This window comes from Triticum aestivum, chromosome 5A, assembly GCF_018294505.1.
Source record: "Triticum aestivum cultivar Chinese Spring chromosome 5A, IWGSC CS RefSeq v2.1, whole genome shotgun sequence".
In the NCBI taxonomy this organism is placed as follows: domain Eukaryota; kingdom Viridiplantae; phylum Streptophyta; class Magnoliopsida; order Poales; family Poaceae; genus Triticum; species Triticum aestivum.
The window spans coordinates 393,444,187-393,459,455 of record NC_057806.1 but is presented as its reverse complement, the minus strand read 5'-3'; positions in this window follow the sequence as shown (position 1 = coordinate 393,459,455).

Here is a 15,269-nt window from a genome sequence, read left to right as displayed (position 1 = left end):
GGGCACCCCATAGATTATTTGATACCCCTTTATCGGTAAGGGAATGATGGTCATATATTTGTAAAAGTGGCCGACCCGCCCGCACACTAAGTATATGTATTCGTACGTCCGCGATCCGAAGACTTGTTGTGACAGATTTTAGGCTTTTTTGTTTTTCATCCACAGGGCAGCAGTGATTTATTTTTTACTCCCTCCGTTCCAAAATAGATGACATAGTTAGTACAAAGTTGAGTCATCTATTCTGGAATGGAGGGAGTATTTTTGTCGGCGCCGGGTCATGATATTTGTATTGCATGACGCGTCGTGGCACGCGGGGCTGTTCAACGTGCCTGGTTGACAATCAGGGCTACACCCCTACCGCTTACCGCCGTTGTCTCGTCTGTCGTGCCACATCCGTTGCCGTCTGTCGCTCGCATGCCGCATCGCCCGCCCCGCCATTAAGTCGTCGCGTCGCGCTGCCTGCTCTGGCATTCACACTGATGCGGCGCCCTCGAACCCCCCTCCCCCGCAGCACCCGGGCTATAAAAAGCTGGGGTCGGCCAGCCGCCGCACGCCGCCCTTCCTTCTCCTCCTCCTCAGACCCCTGTCGGCCCTACTCTTTTTTATGGCGAGCTCCGGATCCGATAGCGAGACGGTCGCTCTTGGTCGTCAACTCTCTCGTGGCCGCATGCAGAGTTGAGCCGCTTCGGACTGCTCATTCCATCGTTGGCATGGCTGCCGAAGGAGTGGCACATCACTGCCGATGGATACGCGACATTGGGGCCCGACACAACACTGGAGCAGCTCCGCTCCCACGCAAAAATGAATGAACTCGGACAACGAACATGTTCCGTCATGCCAGGCCTATATTTCAGCGTTTTTTCACCTAAAAACCATAGAAAATGCATAGAATGCCAGAAATGAATGAAACTTGGCATGCATGCTGGCCATGGTGATGCCATTATGTGGGAAATTTTTGGATACATTTGGTGTAGGTGAAAAAAAGTGCTTCAAGACTTGCAAATACCGACAGACCCGAACAGTCACGGTCGAACAGGGTGTATTTGCTGTCATGCACGAAATGACATCAAATTTGGGCAGCATGCTGCACGCCCATGGTAGTTCCCCATGCAAAAATTGAACGAATTCGGACACAAAACGCACGTTGCGTCATATCTGCCCTGTGTTTTAGACTTTTAGGGTCTTGCTCTAGCGTCTAGTCGGTGGAGATCTAGTATATAAAGGAGACTAGGAGGGTGCTGGTCAAGAGGAACTGCATCAACCATGACATGCATTGAATGAGTAAAATGAAAACGTAATAAAATGCCAGAACCAACGGGTGCCTGAGTTGGTCGAGGTACTCGATGCCAGAACCATAAAAGTTCGAAATTCTAATTTTGTTCACTTTCCAAAAAATTATGATGTTAAAAAAAGTTCTCCATATTGAACAAAAATGTTCACCATGCATTGGGAAAAATATTCACTGTGTATAAGAACATGTTCATCGTGTATAGCAATTTTGTTTAGCGTGCATTTCAAAAAGTTCACGATGTATTTGAAAAATGTTTGTTTTGTATTTGAATAAAGTTCATCAGATACAGCGTGCTCTCAGACGAAGCCTTGCGGTCACCTGAGCACCCTCTGTTAAATGTTGTTTGTTTTGTCTTACATGTCAGGTTTGAAGTAAAAAAGTATTTACAATTATTATCTAAAAAAGTAACCAAGTTTTAAAACAATAATAAAGTTCAAAAAGCAGAAAAAAGAATTAACAAAAAAAGAAAAAATATATAAAAGAAAAAATGCTTAGGCTTTCGCCCAACTAGGCGACAACATCGCTCCTGTCAGGCACCTGTTAGGCCGGCCTAAGCGTTCGTGGATTTTAAAAAGTTCATCGATTTTTAGAAAAATGTTCACGGATATGAAAATTTTCATTGATTTTCAAAAACGAAGTTCACTAAAGAAAGTTGCAAAAAAAGGTTCCCGGTTTTGGAAACCTTAGCTTGCCAGCCGGTTTTTGAAAAAAAATCTATGTGTAAAAAGTTCATCAATCTGAAAAAAGGTTCGTGCATTTGAAAAAAAGTTCATGGTTTAAAAAAAAATAAGGATTGAAAAATTCACAGATTTGGAAAATATTTCGTAAATTCAATAAAAGTTCACAAATTTTAAAAAAGAAAAAGAAAAAGATTAAAACAATAAAAAAGCTGATGAAAACTCGGCCAAAACAAAACAAAAAGAAAACTACTGATTATTATAACTAAGAGAGCTTTTGTACCTCCAAATATCACAAGTGCTAATGTGGCCTGTTGGTCTCGTTGGTGTACCCTCTAACAAGGGGTCCCTAGTTCCAACCTTGTTGGCTTCTTCATTTTTACACTTTAAAAATGGTGAAACTTTAAGTGAAGAGAAGAAAAAAGATAGACATATGGGTCTATATGTATATACATACCGACGAATGACTCATTATACATAGGAAAGTGTGGAAGGTCCATTTACCCTTTTATACGGTTTGTAGGGGGTGTGTCTACCGAAGCGAGTCTCCCTTACCTTAATGTATCACCAGCTGAACTTTCTTTGGTACTGCAATGTAAAATTGTACGTGTACGATATTGCTAATCTATGAAATTTTGTGGGTTAAAAAAATGTTGATGGCGAAGTTTTAAGAAATGATGGAAAAAGTTGTTGTGGCTATTTGCCGAGACAAAAGCGGCCTCTATCTTTGCTCATCTTAAGTTGCATTTAATGGGGTATAACTGATGTACCGACTCTAGAAGGCATAGCGTATCAGGAAGCCCAAGAGCCAAGAGCTTGCCGATGATCTACTAGTCAGGCGGATCCTAATAGCTTTGGATTGTGCCACATTTGTAAACGATATCTCTGATAAAGTGGGTGGGCATCATGGAGCGATAACTGATCAATGCTCGTGTAATTTCAAGGAATGCAACTTCACCTATGACAGTCGAGATGACAATCATGAAGCCGAAGTTTAGCTAAATATTCTCAAGATTTATATTTTGGATGTCATGTCCGGCTTGCTGCACCACATGATCCTGTAACATTTCCACTGAACATCGTTGATCAATAAAATGCCGCTTAAGTTCTCTACAAAAACTACTGTTTGTAGCTAACCTTTTAATATTTCTGTGTTTTTTCAAGTAAAAAATGTTCACCAATTTTAATAAAATGACTTAAATTTTATAAAAAAAATATCCAGGAGTTCTTTTAAATGCTCATGAGTTTAAAATAAAAAATTCATGTATTTTAGGAAATGAAACCGGAGAAACAAAAACAAAAAATGTTTGTGGATTCTAAAAATGTACATGATACTCTTTATAATCGATCACGTACTTTCATATATCCAATCATGTTCAGCACACATACATTTTGCAGAAGAGAGCTACAAGCTTTATGTGAGGCATCAAGCCATCAACAACATCATCACTTGTTATAGCACCTTGCTAGCAACGACGATCACGACCGGATCTTCCCTTCCTCTAAATCTTCCTGGAAGCTCTGATGATGCTGATGCTGCTTTCAGTCGCCGGAGTCAACCTTGCGGAAGAGTCCAATCTGCTACAACAAGTTACTATTCAAACTTTTTGAAGTTACAATTTTGTTTTCTTTTTTAGTTCAGAAGAACACATAATTCATCTTTGCGAAACTTCATAGCTATGTAGAACACTCCATCATGTTCACCGCAATTTTTTTCGGAATTGTTTGATTTTTTATATTTAAAAAATTAAAATGCTATATACAGTGTGCCTAGAACCATGTCCAAAAAAATTATGTCCTTATATATGCTTTTAAATCATGTTTAATAATCAGTACTCGGAGTATGATACTGGAAATGGGCTCTGTTAATCTTTCTCGGAGATGGGCCAACTTTATGATAAGCATTTATACACCGCAAAACATGTGTGAAAAAATCACTAATTTTGCTGGTTATAATCAACCATGTACTTTCATATTTCCAATCATGTTGAGCACACATACATTTTGCGAAAGAGAGCTACAAGCTTTGTGTGAGGCATCAAGCCATCAACAACAACATCATTTGTTATAGCACCTTGCTAGCAACGACAATCACAACCAAATCTCTCCTTCTTTTAAATCTTCCTGGAAGCTTTGATGCTGCTGCTGCTGCTTTCGGTCGTCGTCAACCTCACGGAAGAGTCCAATCTGCCGCAACAAGTCAGAATTCAAAAAATTTGAAGTTACAATTTTTTTTAGATCAGAAGAACGCCGAACTCATCTTTGCGAAACTTGATACGTATGTAGAATACTCGATCATGTTCGCAACAATTTTTTTAGAATTGTTTGATTTTATATTTTTTAAATTAAAATGTTATATACGGTGTGCCTAGAACCATGTCCAAAAAATTGATGTCGTTATATAATTTTGCAAAAGAGAGTTACAAGCTTTCTATAAGGCATCATGCCATGTGTAAAAATACTATTGTTTGTAGCCAACTTTTTATATATTTTTTCTTTTTATTTTTATAATTTAAAGGTTCAAAAATTCCAAAACAATATCCACAAATTTTAAAAACATCTACAATTCTGTTTTTCACCATTTTTAATAAAGTGACTTAATTTTAAAAAGTATTCATGAGTTTTAAATTACTATCCATGTATTTCAGAAAATGAAACCGGAGAGAAACAAAAACAAAAAAATCATAAATTTTAAAAATATCCAATGTAGATGATACTCAGTGTAATTGATCATGTACTTACATACATCCAATCATGTTGAGCACAGATACATTTTGCAGAAGAGAGCTACAACTACAAGCTTTCTGTGAGGCATCAACCCATCAGCAATTACAACACTTGTTATAGCAACTTGCTAGTAACGATGATCACGATCGAATCTCCCCTTCCTCAAGGTCTTCTTCGAAGATTTGATGCTGCTGCTTCCAGTCGTGGTCGTCAAGCTTGAGGTGGAGTCCAATCTGCCGCAACAAGTTGCTGGGCCTCGCCGTGTTGTACTCATCAATGCCGAGCCTCTTCAGATCCTCTCGGTGTAGGGTATCGTCGGGCATTGCCGTCTTCTCCATCTGGAGCAGCTCCTGACGGGCCTTCTCCCTCGCCCTGGACGTGGCCTCCTTTCGCTGCCTTTCCAGAGCACGGGCGAGCTGCTCGCATGTTGGAGGAGCTGGGCTGTCGACGATCTCGTCTGAATCAGAATCTGAGTCACTGCCGCAGGAGTCGCTGCTGCCGGAATCAGTATCTGAATCGCTGTCGCTGGAAGAATCAGTATCCGAACTGCTGCTGCTGGAGCTTGGGCTGCCACAGCCACTGGCTGCTTCATCTTCGACGAGCAGAAGAGGTGCCGACACGATTGGTAAGGGGGAGACGCCACCACAGATGTCAACATCTTCCTCCTCCTCCTCTTCGGCCATGGCCTTAGGGCCGTCTTGGTGCCGTTCTTGGGCCAGAGGTGCCGGCACGATCGCTAAGGGGGAGACGCCGCCACAGATGTCAACTTCTTCGTCGTCCTCCTCCTCTTGGGCCATCACCTTAGGGCCGTCTTGGTGCCGTTCTTGCGGCGGCGGATTCGACCTCCTCTCTCGAGCGAACTTGTCAACCTGCTCCTGTAACTCGACGGCGGCGGCGTCATCCAACGCGTGGACGTCGATCTCGATTTCGCCGGGGCGGGTGGCGCAGCTGTGCTTCTTCAAGAGCTCGACGACGTGATCGGGGATCTCCGCAACGAACAGCTCCAGGTCTTCCGCGAGCATCTCCCTCTCAGAGCCCGTCATCATCTTCTTCCTGGGCGCCTTCTTGCTCTTGATCAGAGGAACGGGAGGGGACGCCTTCCTCTTCTTGGCCGGCGGCTCCTCGGCCAAGAAACCTCGACGACTCTCCTTGACGCGGGGAGTCAACGGGGACGAGGCGGGAACTAGCACGGCGGCCGCCTTATGGAGGAGGCGACGGACGGCGACGAGCTCGGATTGGAAGCGCTGCCGAAGGATCTCCATCTCCCTCGCGCGCTTCGGGCCGGACATGATGCCGGTCTTGGCACCAAACGGCTCGCCTGTCATGAAGCCGTGCTTCCCCGTGAGCTCCCCGCCGTAGGGGTAGGCAATCTCCATGGGCGCTGGAACAGGGGACGCCGGTCGCTGGGGACGATGCGGCTGGTGATTGGTGTAGGAGGCGATGGGGGAAGATCGGAGGTGCGAGAAGAGAAGTCAGAGCGATATGAGGGCAAAGGCAGCAGGTTGGCTGCCTTATATCGATGAGCTCAGGTGTGATGCCGATTCCAAACCGTGGATGCGTATGTGATATTGTGATCCGTCAGGAAATCGGATTTGCTTGCGTGCACTTCAAGCTGAGTGCCAAAGCTTAATTGAGCATGAATTGGGAGTTTGAGAGCATCTCGGAAGCCCTCTCGGAAGACTTTACCTGAAGACTTTGCTATTCCGCTGCTCTATGTCATTTTCTGGTTTATCTTCTGTCTAGCTATACTTAAGTGTACTTGCATGCTTGTTCGTATAGTCTACTTGTATTGATATTTAGGAGTAGTTTGCATGTTATCTTTCTCTTCTGATGACTTTGGCACAACATTGATCGCACGCTTAAGTATAGGTGTATACCCTTAGTTTAACTTCCATTGTCACGCTATGGGGAGGAGAACAAATTACAGCACAACAAGGAAAATCGATCATTTATTTTAGTAGGGGAACAAAAATATAATTGTTCCAAGACATATGTAACAACAGTGATGTACAGGCAATCTTTGGAGCAACTAGGGAATAGCAAGTCAAATGTTCTTCCAAAAGACAGTAAAGATGATGAATGTGCCAAGACTTACTTTTCAACTATTGAGCATATTTTTGTTGTGAGGTCTTGCTTGAAGTCATCATCACTTATTTCTCTATTCTGCTCTAGCTGCTAATTCTTCAAAGTAGTAGCTCTTTCGAAGAACTTGATAAAAAAACTCCCATTACCCACCCCCTTGTGGTTGATAAACACGCTTTCAATGTCTCATCATACTTTAGGAATAGCAAGTTATTAAGGATAAGGCTAAAAGATAACCTAATGTACACATGTTTTTATTGTCTCCATTGGTTGGCACCACTCGCCTACCGTTTCTCCGTCGCCGCCCGGTGGCCATCGAGATCTTCTCCTCAAAAATCATTCTCGTTTCCAAGGCTTACGCTTCAGCCACAACACACTACCAAAAAATGCTTCTTTGCCGCGTGTCGAAGTGTTTGCCGAGTGTTTTTTCGGGGTACTCGACAAACATAACCTTTGTCGAGTGTTTACAAAAATACACTCGGCAATGCCTAGTGTTACACTCAGCAATAGAAAAACACTTGGCAACAGGCCCATATTTGTGATTTTTTTTTGAACTATGATGATTTTTATAGCAAATTCGGGAACTATACACCCTAATGCATAAAAATCAAAAGTATCATTCTGTCGGCCTCCTGTTGGCCGAAGAGAGACTTTTCGGTCTACTGTTGACCGAGGAGGGTCTTTTCGGCCAACCGTTGGCCAAAGAGGACTTTTCAGCCAACCGTTGGCCAAAAAGTGGTCTTCGGTCAATGGTAGGCCAAAAAGTGGTCTTCGGTCAACACCTGCTCTTCTGTTTTAAAAAATTCATATCAATTAGGATTTTTAGTATTTTAATTTGATTCTTTTTGCATCATATTATAAATTTTATGAAGTTTCTGTAAATATCAAGTTTGACCAGATTTGAAAGTTTGAATTTGAATTTTCATGAATTTGCTTAAATCACTAGATTGCTTATAATCTGAGCTAGGAGTATTTTTTAGATGATTCTTTTTTGCTACTGGTTCTTTGTGACTTTGTTTATCAGTAGTAATTAATTTGCATATTTTAGGATTATTTAAAATTAGATTTTTATGAAAACAGTTATGTTTTAGTGTTTTATAGGTTTTGTGCTATTTCTTTTAATTTTAATTACTCTAAATTGTTTTCTTTAGCTTTTTTGACATATTCTTTTAGTTTCTGTTAATTTACGAGTAGCTATTTTATTTGTAGTATTTTTTGTATTTTATTTCTTTTATCCTACTAGAAAACTTTGAGCTTGATAGGAGTTTATATTTAAAAGTGCCTTATAAATCCTGTACAACCATTGCCGTTTTATACATGAAAAAACTATACTTTTCCGCAATCTTTTTTCCTCCATTTTCTTTCCCGCCATTTTCTCTGCTGCCATTTTCTCCCGCCATTCTCTCCCGCCACACTAAGGAGGCCAGTGTAGTCTCGTCAAGATGTCCGGTATGTTCAAATGTCTTTTGAGTTTAGACACCAATTTCACGATAGACAATAGGATAGTTCCATGGGACGAACTCCTCAGTAGTGACACCTTACTGAATGAGTTGGTTCACACATTAAGTAGGTGCGGGTAGCCTGCAAGGACCTTTGAGGAGATACGAAAAGAACTTCTTAGGTTGCATGGAAGATGGAAGAAGCAACAACATAAGGGTGAAGCATTCCTAAAGGCTGCAGCAGAACATACTTATTTATGGACCCAAGACAGCGAGGATGAAGACGATATTTTCATGCCGAGCACCAAGGGCAAGAGTACCGCATCGTCAAAGGGCAATAGTACCACATCATCAAAGGGCAAGAGTGCTGCATCGACGGAGGATGACGATGATGCCTTCATGTGGAGTGTGAAACACTCTCTAAGAGAAGTCATAAGTGCGAAACACTCTCCGATGATGATGACGGATCGTAGTTATTTTCACCCTAGTATGTTCAAATGTCTTTTGAGTTTAGACACCAATTTCATGATAGACAATAGGATAGTTCCATGGGACGAACTCCTCAGTAGTGACACCTTACTGAATGAGTTGGCTCACGCATTAAGTAGGTGCGGGTAGCCTGCAAGGACCTTTGAGGAGATACGAAAAGAACTTCTTAGGTTGCATGGAAGATGGAAGAAGCAACGACATAAGGGTGAAGCATTCCTAAAGGCTGCAGCAGAACATACTTATTTATGGACCCAAGACAGCGAGGATGAAGACGATATTTTCATGCCGAGCACCAAGGGAAAGAGTACCGCATCGTCAAAGGGCAATAGTACCACATCATCAAAGGGCAAGAGTGCTGCATCGGCGGAGAATGATGATGATGCCTTCATGTGGAGTGTGAAACACTCTCTAAGAGAAGTCATAAGTGTGAAACACTCTCCGATGATGATGACGAAGCTGCAAACACTTATGACTTCTCTCAGAAAGTGTTTCACACTCCACCACCAGCACCGACACGGGAGACACATACCGTGTCAGACGATGTTATCTACGGTCGTGGACACCGTGAGGCTCGTTTTATAAGTTGAGAAGAGAAGATGGCGAGAAAGAAGATGGCGGGAGAGAATGGCGGGAAACAAAATGGCAGGGGAGAATGGCGGGACAGAAAATGGCGGGAGAGAATGGTGGGAAAAAAATGGCGAGACAGAATGGCATGAAAGAAAATGGCGGGAGAAAATGGAAGGAGAGAATGGCGGCAAATAAAATGACGGGAAAGAAAATGGCAGGAGCAAATGGCGGCAAAGAATGGCGGGAGAAAATGGCGGCAAAGAATGGCAGGAAAGAAAATAGCGGGAGAAAATGGAGGGAAAGAACGGCGGGAAAGAAAATGGAGGACAAAAGAAATAAAATACAAAAAATACTACAAATAAAATATCTACTGTTAACTTAACAGAAACTAAAAGAATATGTCAAAAAACTAAAGAAAACAATTCAAAGCAATTAAAATTAAAAGAAATAGCTCAAATTAAAAGAATCATCTAAAAAATACTCCTAGCTCAAATTATAGGCAATCTAGTGATTTGAGCAAATTCTTGAAAATTCAAATTCAAAGTTTTAAATCTAGTCAAACTTCATATCTACAGAAACTTCATAAAATTTCTAAGTTAATGCAAAAAGAATCAAATTAAAATATTAAAAATCCTAATTGACATGATTTTTTTTAGACAGGAGAGCATGTGTTGGCCATTAGGCCGAAGAGGGCTCTTTGGCCAATAGTTGGCCAAAAAGTCCCTCTTCGGCCAACGATAGGCCGAAAAGTCTCTCTTCGGCCAACGGTAGGCTGACGGGGTGATAATTTTGATTTTTATATATTAAGGTGTATAGTTTCTGAATTTGCTATAAAAATCATCATAGTTTGAAGAAAAAATCCATATTTGTTAAGTGTCCAAAAATATACAGTCGCATGTCTATCTATAGATTTCTACTAGCTTGGCAAGTACTACCTAACCTTCTATAAGACGTTTTTAGAGTCTATGACAGTCAAAAAACGTTTCATGTTAAGTTCTAAAGGGAGTAGTTTTCGTCCGTCGGTGCCATGGTATCTATTTGAAATGACAACTATTTGTACATCTTTTGTCATTTGTTAGGAAGCGTTTTTTCTTAAATCAGCCTTGTAATCATTTGCATACATTTTCAAAATTTGCCATAAGTAGAGAACACACTCCCTCTAAACTTGTCATGTGATGATTCAAAAAAAAAATCACAACTTGTCATGGTCTGTTTTACAGATCTGTCATGTGACCATTACACGCCATGAATTAGAAAACAAATCTTTTTGCAAAGAAATTCCCATGATTTTTACAAAAAAAAATCTAAAAAATCACCGCGCATAAAACAAGGGTTTTTATCACTTATGCCATTAGTTGTATCCCGCTACTCACTTTTGCCATCGAAAATTACAACTGCTAAACAATGCCATCATTCTATGAGATGTTTGCTAAAATGCCATTAGATATCTAAAAATGCCATCATTTCATTAGATGTTTTCTCAAAAATGCCATTAGACACCATTATTTTCAGGTCAAACCCGTTGACCATGTTATATGACCAAAATACCCCTAGACCCATATGTCAGCTTTCTCCATCTCATAATGACAAGTGTGAGCCCCACTTGTCAGAAGTAAGCAAGCTAATAATTCTAGAGAAAAATAAGAACGTTGTTCGGATCAAGTGGGACCCACACTTTATTATAGTGAGATAGAGGGAGAGCTGACATATTGCTCCATGGGTATTTAGGTCATTATAACATGGTAAACATACTTTGAGCTGACAGTCATGGTGTCTAGTGGCATTTTTTAGCAAGTGCCTAACGGACCGATGGCGTTTTTGAGCAGTTGAAATTCCTTGGCAAAACTGAGTAGCGGGACACAAGCAGCGGCATGATTGATAAAAACCCAACAAACAAAACTTTTAACATTTTTGCCATGCATTTTTTATAATTTTTGTCACCTTGTTGTATATAGAGCATTGGTTTTTTATTATTAAGGGCATGACATTTTTCCAATACCGAAATCATGGTAATTTTATATTTAATGTATGAAATTTTTAATTTTTTTGGATCATGACAATTCTAGGTGTGATTTTTTATGATAAATATAGAGCATGTCAATTTTATTATTAAGAGCATGTCAATTTCATTTGTAATGTCATGGTAATTTATGTTATTTTGATCATGGTAATTTTCTTTGTTTTTAGCATTTCAATTTTGCATCATTCTCATCAAAAACTAAAAAACTTTGTTGTCATGGCAACATAATTTTTGTCGACATGACAACTTAAATTATACAACCACATCAACTTAAAATACAGCTGTGTTATGTTCTTTTAGTGTACGATGGCAATCCTTTATGCCGTTTTTAGATTAATATGCAATTTTTCCATGTATGATTTTACTTTTCTGTAGTGGGGCATGTCAATGTTATGTTAATTTATTCCTTTTACTATGGCATTTTTTTGCCATGTAGGTATTTTTTTGTACTTGAGCATGACAATTTCCTATAAGTATTTTGCATTTTGTAGTTGAGCACGACAATTTTTCTTTGAGACTTTTTTCCTCCAGCTCATGTGGGGCCGCATGTGGAGCTCCGGACGCGGCTCCGGCAGCAGATCCGGCGGTGGAAGGGACCCGGAGCGCGAGCGGCGCGTCCGATCTGACGGCGTGCGGAAGCGCAGGGCCCGGAAATGGACCAACCGCGGCCTGTCGCCGCCGGCGAGCTTCCAGCGGAGCGAGACGGCGGAGTACGACCGCCGGTGCGCGTCCTTCTTCTCCGCGAGGTTCTCGTGTGCCGGGAGCTCCTCCTCCTCCGGCGCGGGCCTTCTCCCCGTGAAGAGGGAGTGGTCGGACGACGAGGAGGAGCCGGCGCCGTTCGGCTTCGTCCCCGTGAAGGAGGAGCCCGCTCCGCTCAGCCGTCGCGGAGTCATCAGGCCCGAGGACTACGTCGCAGACGTCGACTTCGCGGCCGCCATCGCCGAGCGAAGCGTGCGCGAGGAGGCGGAGCGCCAGCGCCACGCCGAGCAGATCAAAGATCTCGAGTGGCGGCAGGCGGTCACCGCCAACGTCGCCGCCAACGAGAAGGCCGAGGAGTGGTGCCGCATCCGCGCGAAGCAGGCGGCGAAGTACGTCGACCTGTGCAGCTTCGTCGAGGAGGATTGAGCGTCCGGCTCCTCCATGGCGTCGTCCATTTGCCGCGACCTCGCCGTCGTTTAGATCCGACCCCTCTAGTACTAGTTTAACGTAGTATGTAGTATAACTATGCTTGTAGTTTGTTGATCATGTGATGAACTATGTAGTATGTAATGAATTATGTTTGTGCAATTTCTCCTGCGAAAGTGTTTTTTTAAATTACGCATGTTTAGATACGGGTTCTGTTCGGCCGCGCTAGTTTTCGACCCGCAAACGCGTTTTACGGGTCAATTTTTTATAGGGTCTGCTAGAGTTGCTCTTAGTCACGCGGCTACTTCCTGCTAGCGCCAACCCTGGCAGTGGTGGAGACACGGGGTGCTAGCAGGGACCATGGTCCGTAACATAATGAATCTGTTATCAAATTACTAATAAACATGCAGAATTAAAACTTTTATACTGCTAAATATCTACTGCACTAAATGGTATTATATTTCTTTTAAGTTTTGGCCCTACCCAACCTATTTTAATAGCACTTGCCCCTACCCTCACCCCAATCTGAATTTTCTATCTCTGCCATTGGTTTCTTGGACGGTCGCATGTTATTAGGATGACTAGTAGACTGCTCGTGCATTGCTACGGGCCAGAAATGAATATGTAAACAATGCTCAATTTATAGCTGCAATCATCTTCCGTTGTAAACGTTGCCGCGGGCCTCGTTGTAAGATTTTTTCAGGTTTCTTGCTCCTCCATTTTATAGCTGCAATCATCTTCTATTCCTACACATGCTTCCAATCGTATGTTTTGGATACCTCCAGATCGAATGCAGCCCAATTATTTCTATCCTTATCTTTCTTCTCGCGGAGGCAGCATCTCCTTAACCATCAGTGAAAAACAAAGTGGCCTATCTATTGTCGTCCCTCCTCCCCATTCACCTTTATCTCTTTTTTTGAAACGAGACAAAAGACTTGCCATTTTCATTGATTAGAGAGTGAGAATTGCACGTTAATTGACGAGAAACCAGGCTACACCGATATTTCCAACCCACATAACATACACAGGCCAACCTGGCTATCGACATAGAACATAAAGCTATAAAGAGGAAAAGACATCCGGCGAGTAGTCGCAAGCGTCATCGTCATCACCGGTTACCTCCAAACGAGCAACTCCGACTTCACCATAGACCTTCATCGTTGAAGCCAACCCCGCAAGCAGATGCACCGAAACCATGACGACACATGCCAACAGAAGGCCACACGCGCAAACAACCGACAACTCCAACTCTGACAACGAGCATCACAAGGGAAATGTGCAGGACTTGCGGCGTTGCAGCTTTGACTTCAAAGCAACCAAACAACCAGCGAAAGAGCACCTCGGACACGTCGAGAAGATCTGACTACCGAAGCCCGAGCCACGAACGAAGCTCCTCTCGACTCCATCATCGTTGCCAAACAGACACCATCGCCCCCGAAATGGCTGCCTCAACAAACTACACGGCGAAGATGCCGCAAAGTATGCAGCGAACATGCCGCCATCCACCAGTCTCCGGGTAGTGGCTGACTCTGAGACGATTCCCCAAAGAAGGAAGAAGACGTGAAGGCCCCTTTGTCGCCCGATCCTGAGGATCTGAGCTTTCCCTCCGGAGACAAGGCCACGGGGACGGGCCGAGAGGAGCACCACACAGCAACAACACTTCCAAGAAAGAGCACGACGCCCACGGGCATCGCCGTCACCGGACCCGGCAAAGGCAAAACATAGGATTTCTTCCGAAGATACTCAACCATCAACTGCTCGCACCAGCACAACAAACAAACCCATCCTGCCGAGGCCGACAATGAACTTTTCATGGGATCCCACGACGCACCACGTCTAGACGCACGCACCACCCGCCCCAGCCAAAGCCGCTAACACCAAATCCGGGGCCATCGCTCTAGCAGCCTCCACCATGCCACAACCACGCCGGGCTAGCAAGATGGCCAGATTCGTCACACCAAGCCTGGAGGGGGGCCGCCACCCTGCCCCATCCCACAGAGTAGATCTGTAGGGCCGAAGCCTGAGCAACCCGCAGCAGCTGCACCCCCACCCTTGGAGTGGGTGGCAAGTAGCCAACCGTCAGATCCACACGCCAGTAGCCGCCGGAGCGCTGCCAACCGCCACGCCGTCCCTGCCAGATGTCATCGAGGCGCCCCAAGGATGCTCCCCAAGCAACATGAAGAAGGACACCCATCTCCCGGTTGCCTCGTCGTCGCCCATGCAGCCGAAGGGAACCGCCGCATCTGCAGTCACACCGACCAAACCAACGTCGCGACCAACCTCAGGGCCGCCGCCGCGAGCTCCCAACATCGTTGTCAGAACGACGTATGGGTGCCCCGCCGCCGCCACGCAAGCGCCAGCGGCAGTGGCGGGAGGCCGCTTGATTTGTCCTATCCTCTGGCGGCTAGGTTTGGTGCCCTGGTGCCGCCAGGAGCGGCACTCGAGCGGGGTCTTTTCTCTATGGGACCAAATTTTACCTCTATCTCTTCATCCGCCCTTACTATAGTATTATTGTCAATCCCAAACTTTATCTTCTCGCTTTACCATCATTTGACGTTTTTATTTTCAACTTTAGGAAATCAATGAAATGGTCCTCATGTACTGCGAAAGATGGTATATTGTCTGCTTTAAAAATGAAACAGTTCTCACGGGCACTGTCGTGGATCTAAGACTGACAGTAGAATGGGGGGTAGGTATGAGGAGGCAAGATCCTAGCTATGGTGAAGTTGTACACACGAGTTTTACGAGTTCAGACCCTTCTCGGAGGAAGTAACAGCCCTACATCTCGGTGCCCAGAGGCGGCCGACCGGATTATGTATGTGTGTGTTTACGGGGGGTGCCAACCCTTGTGC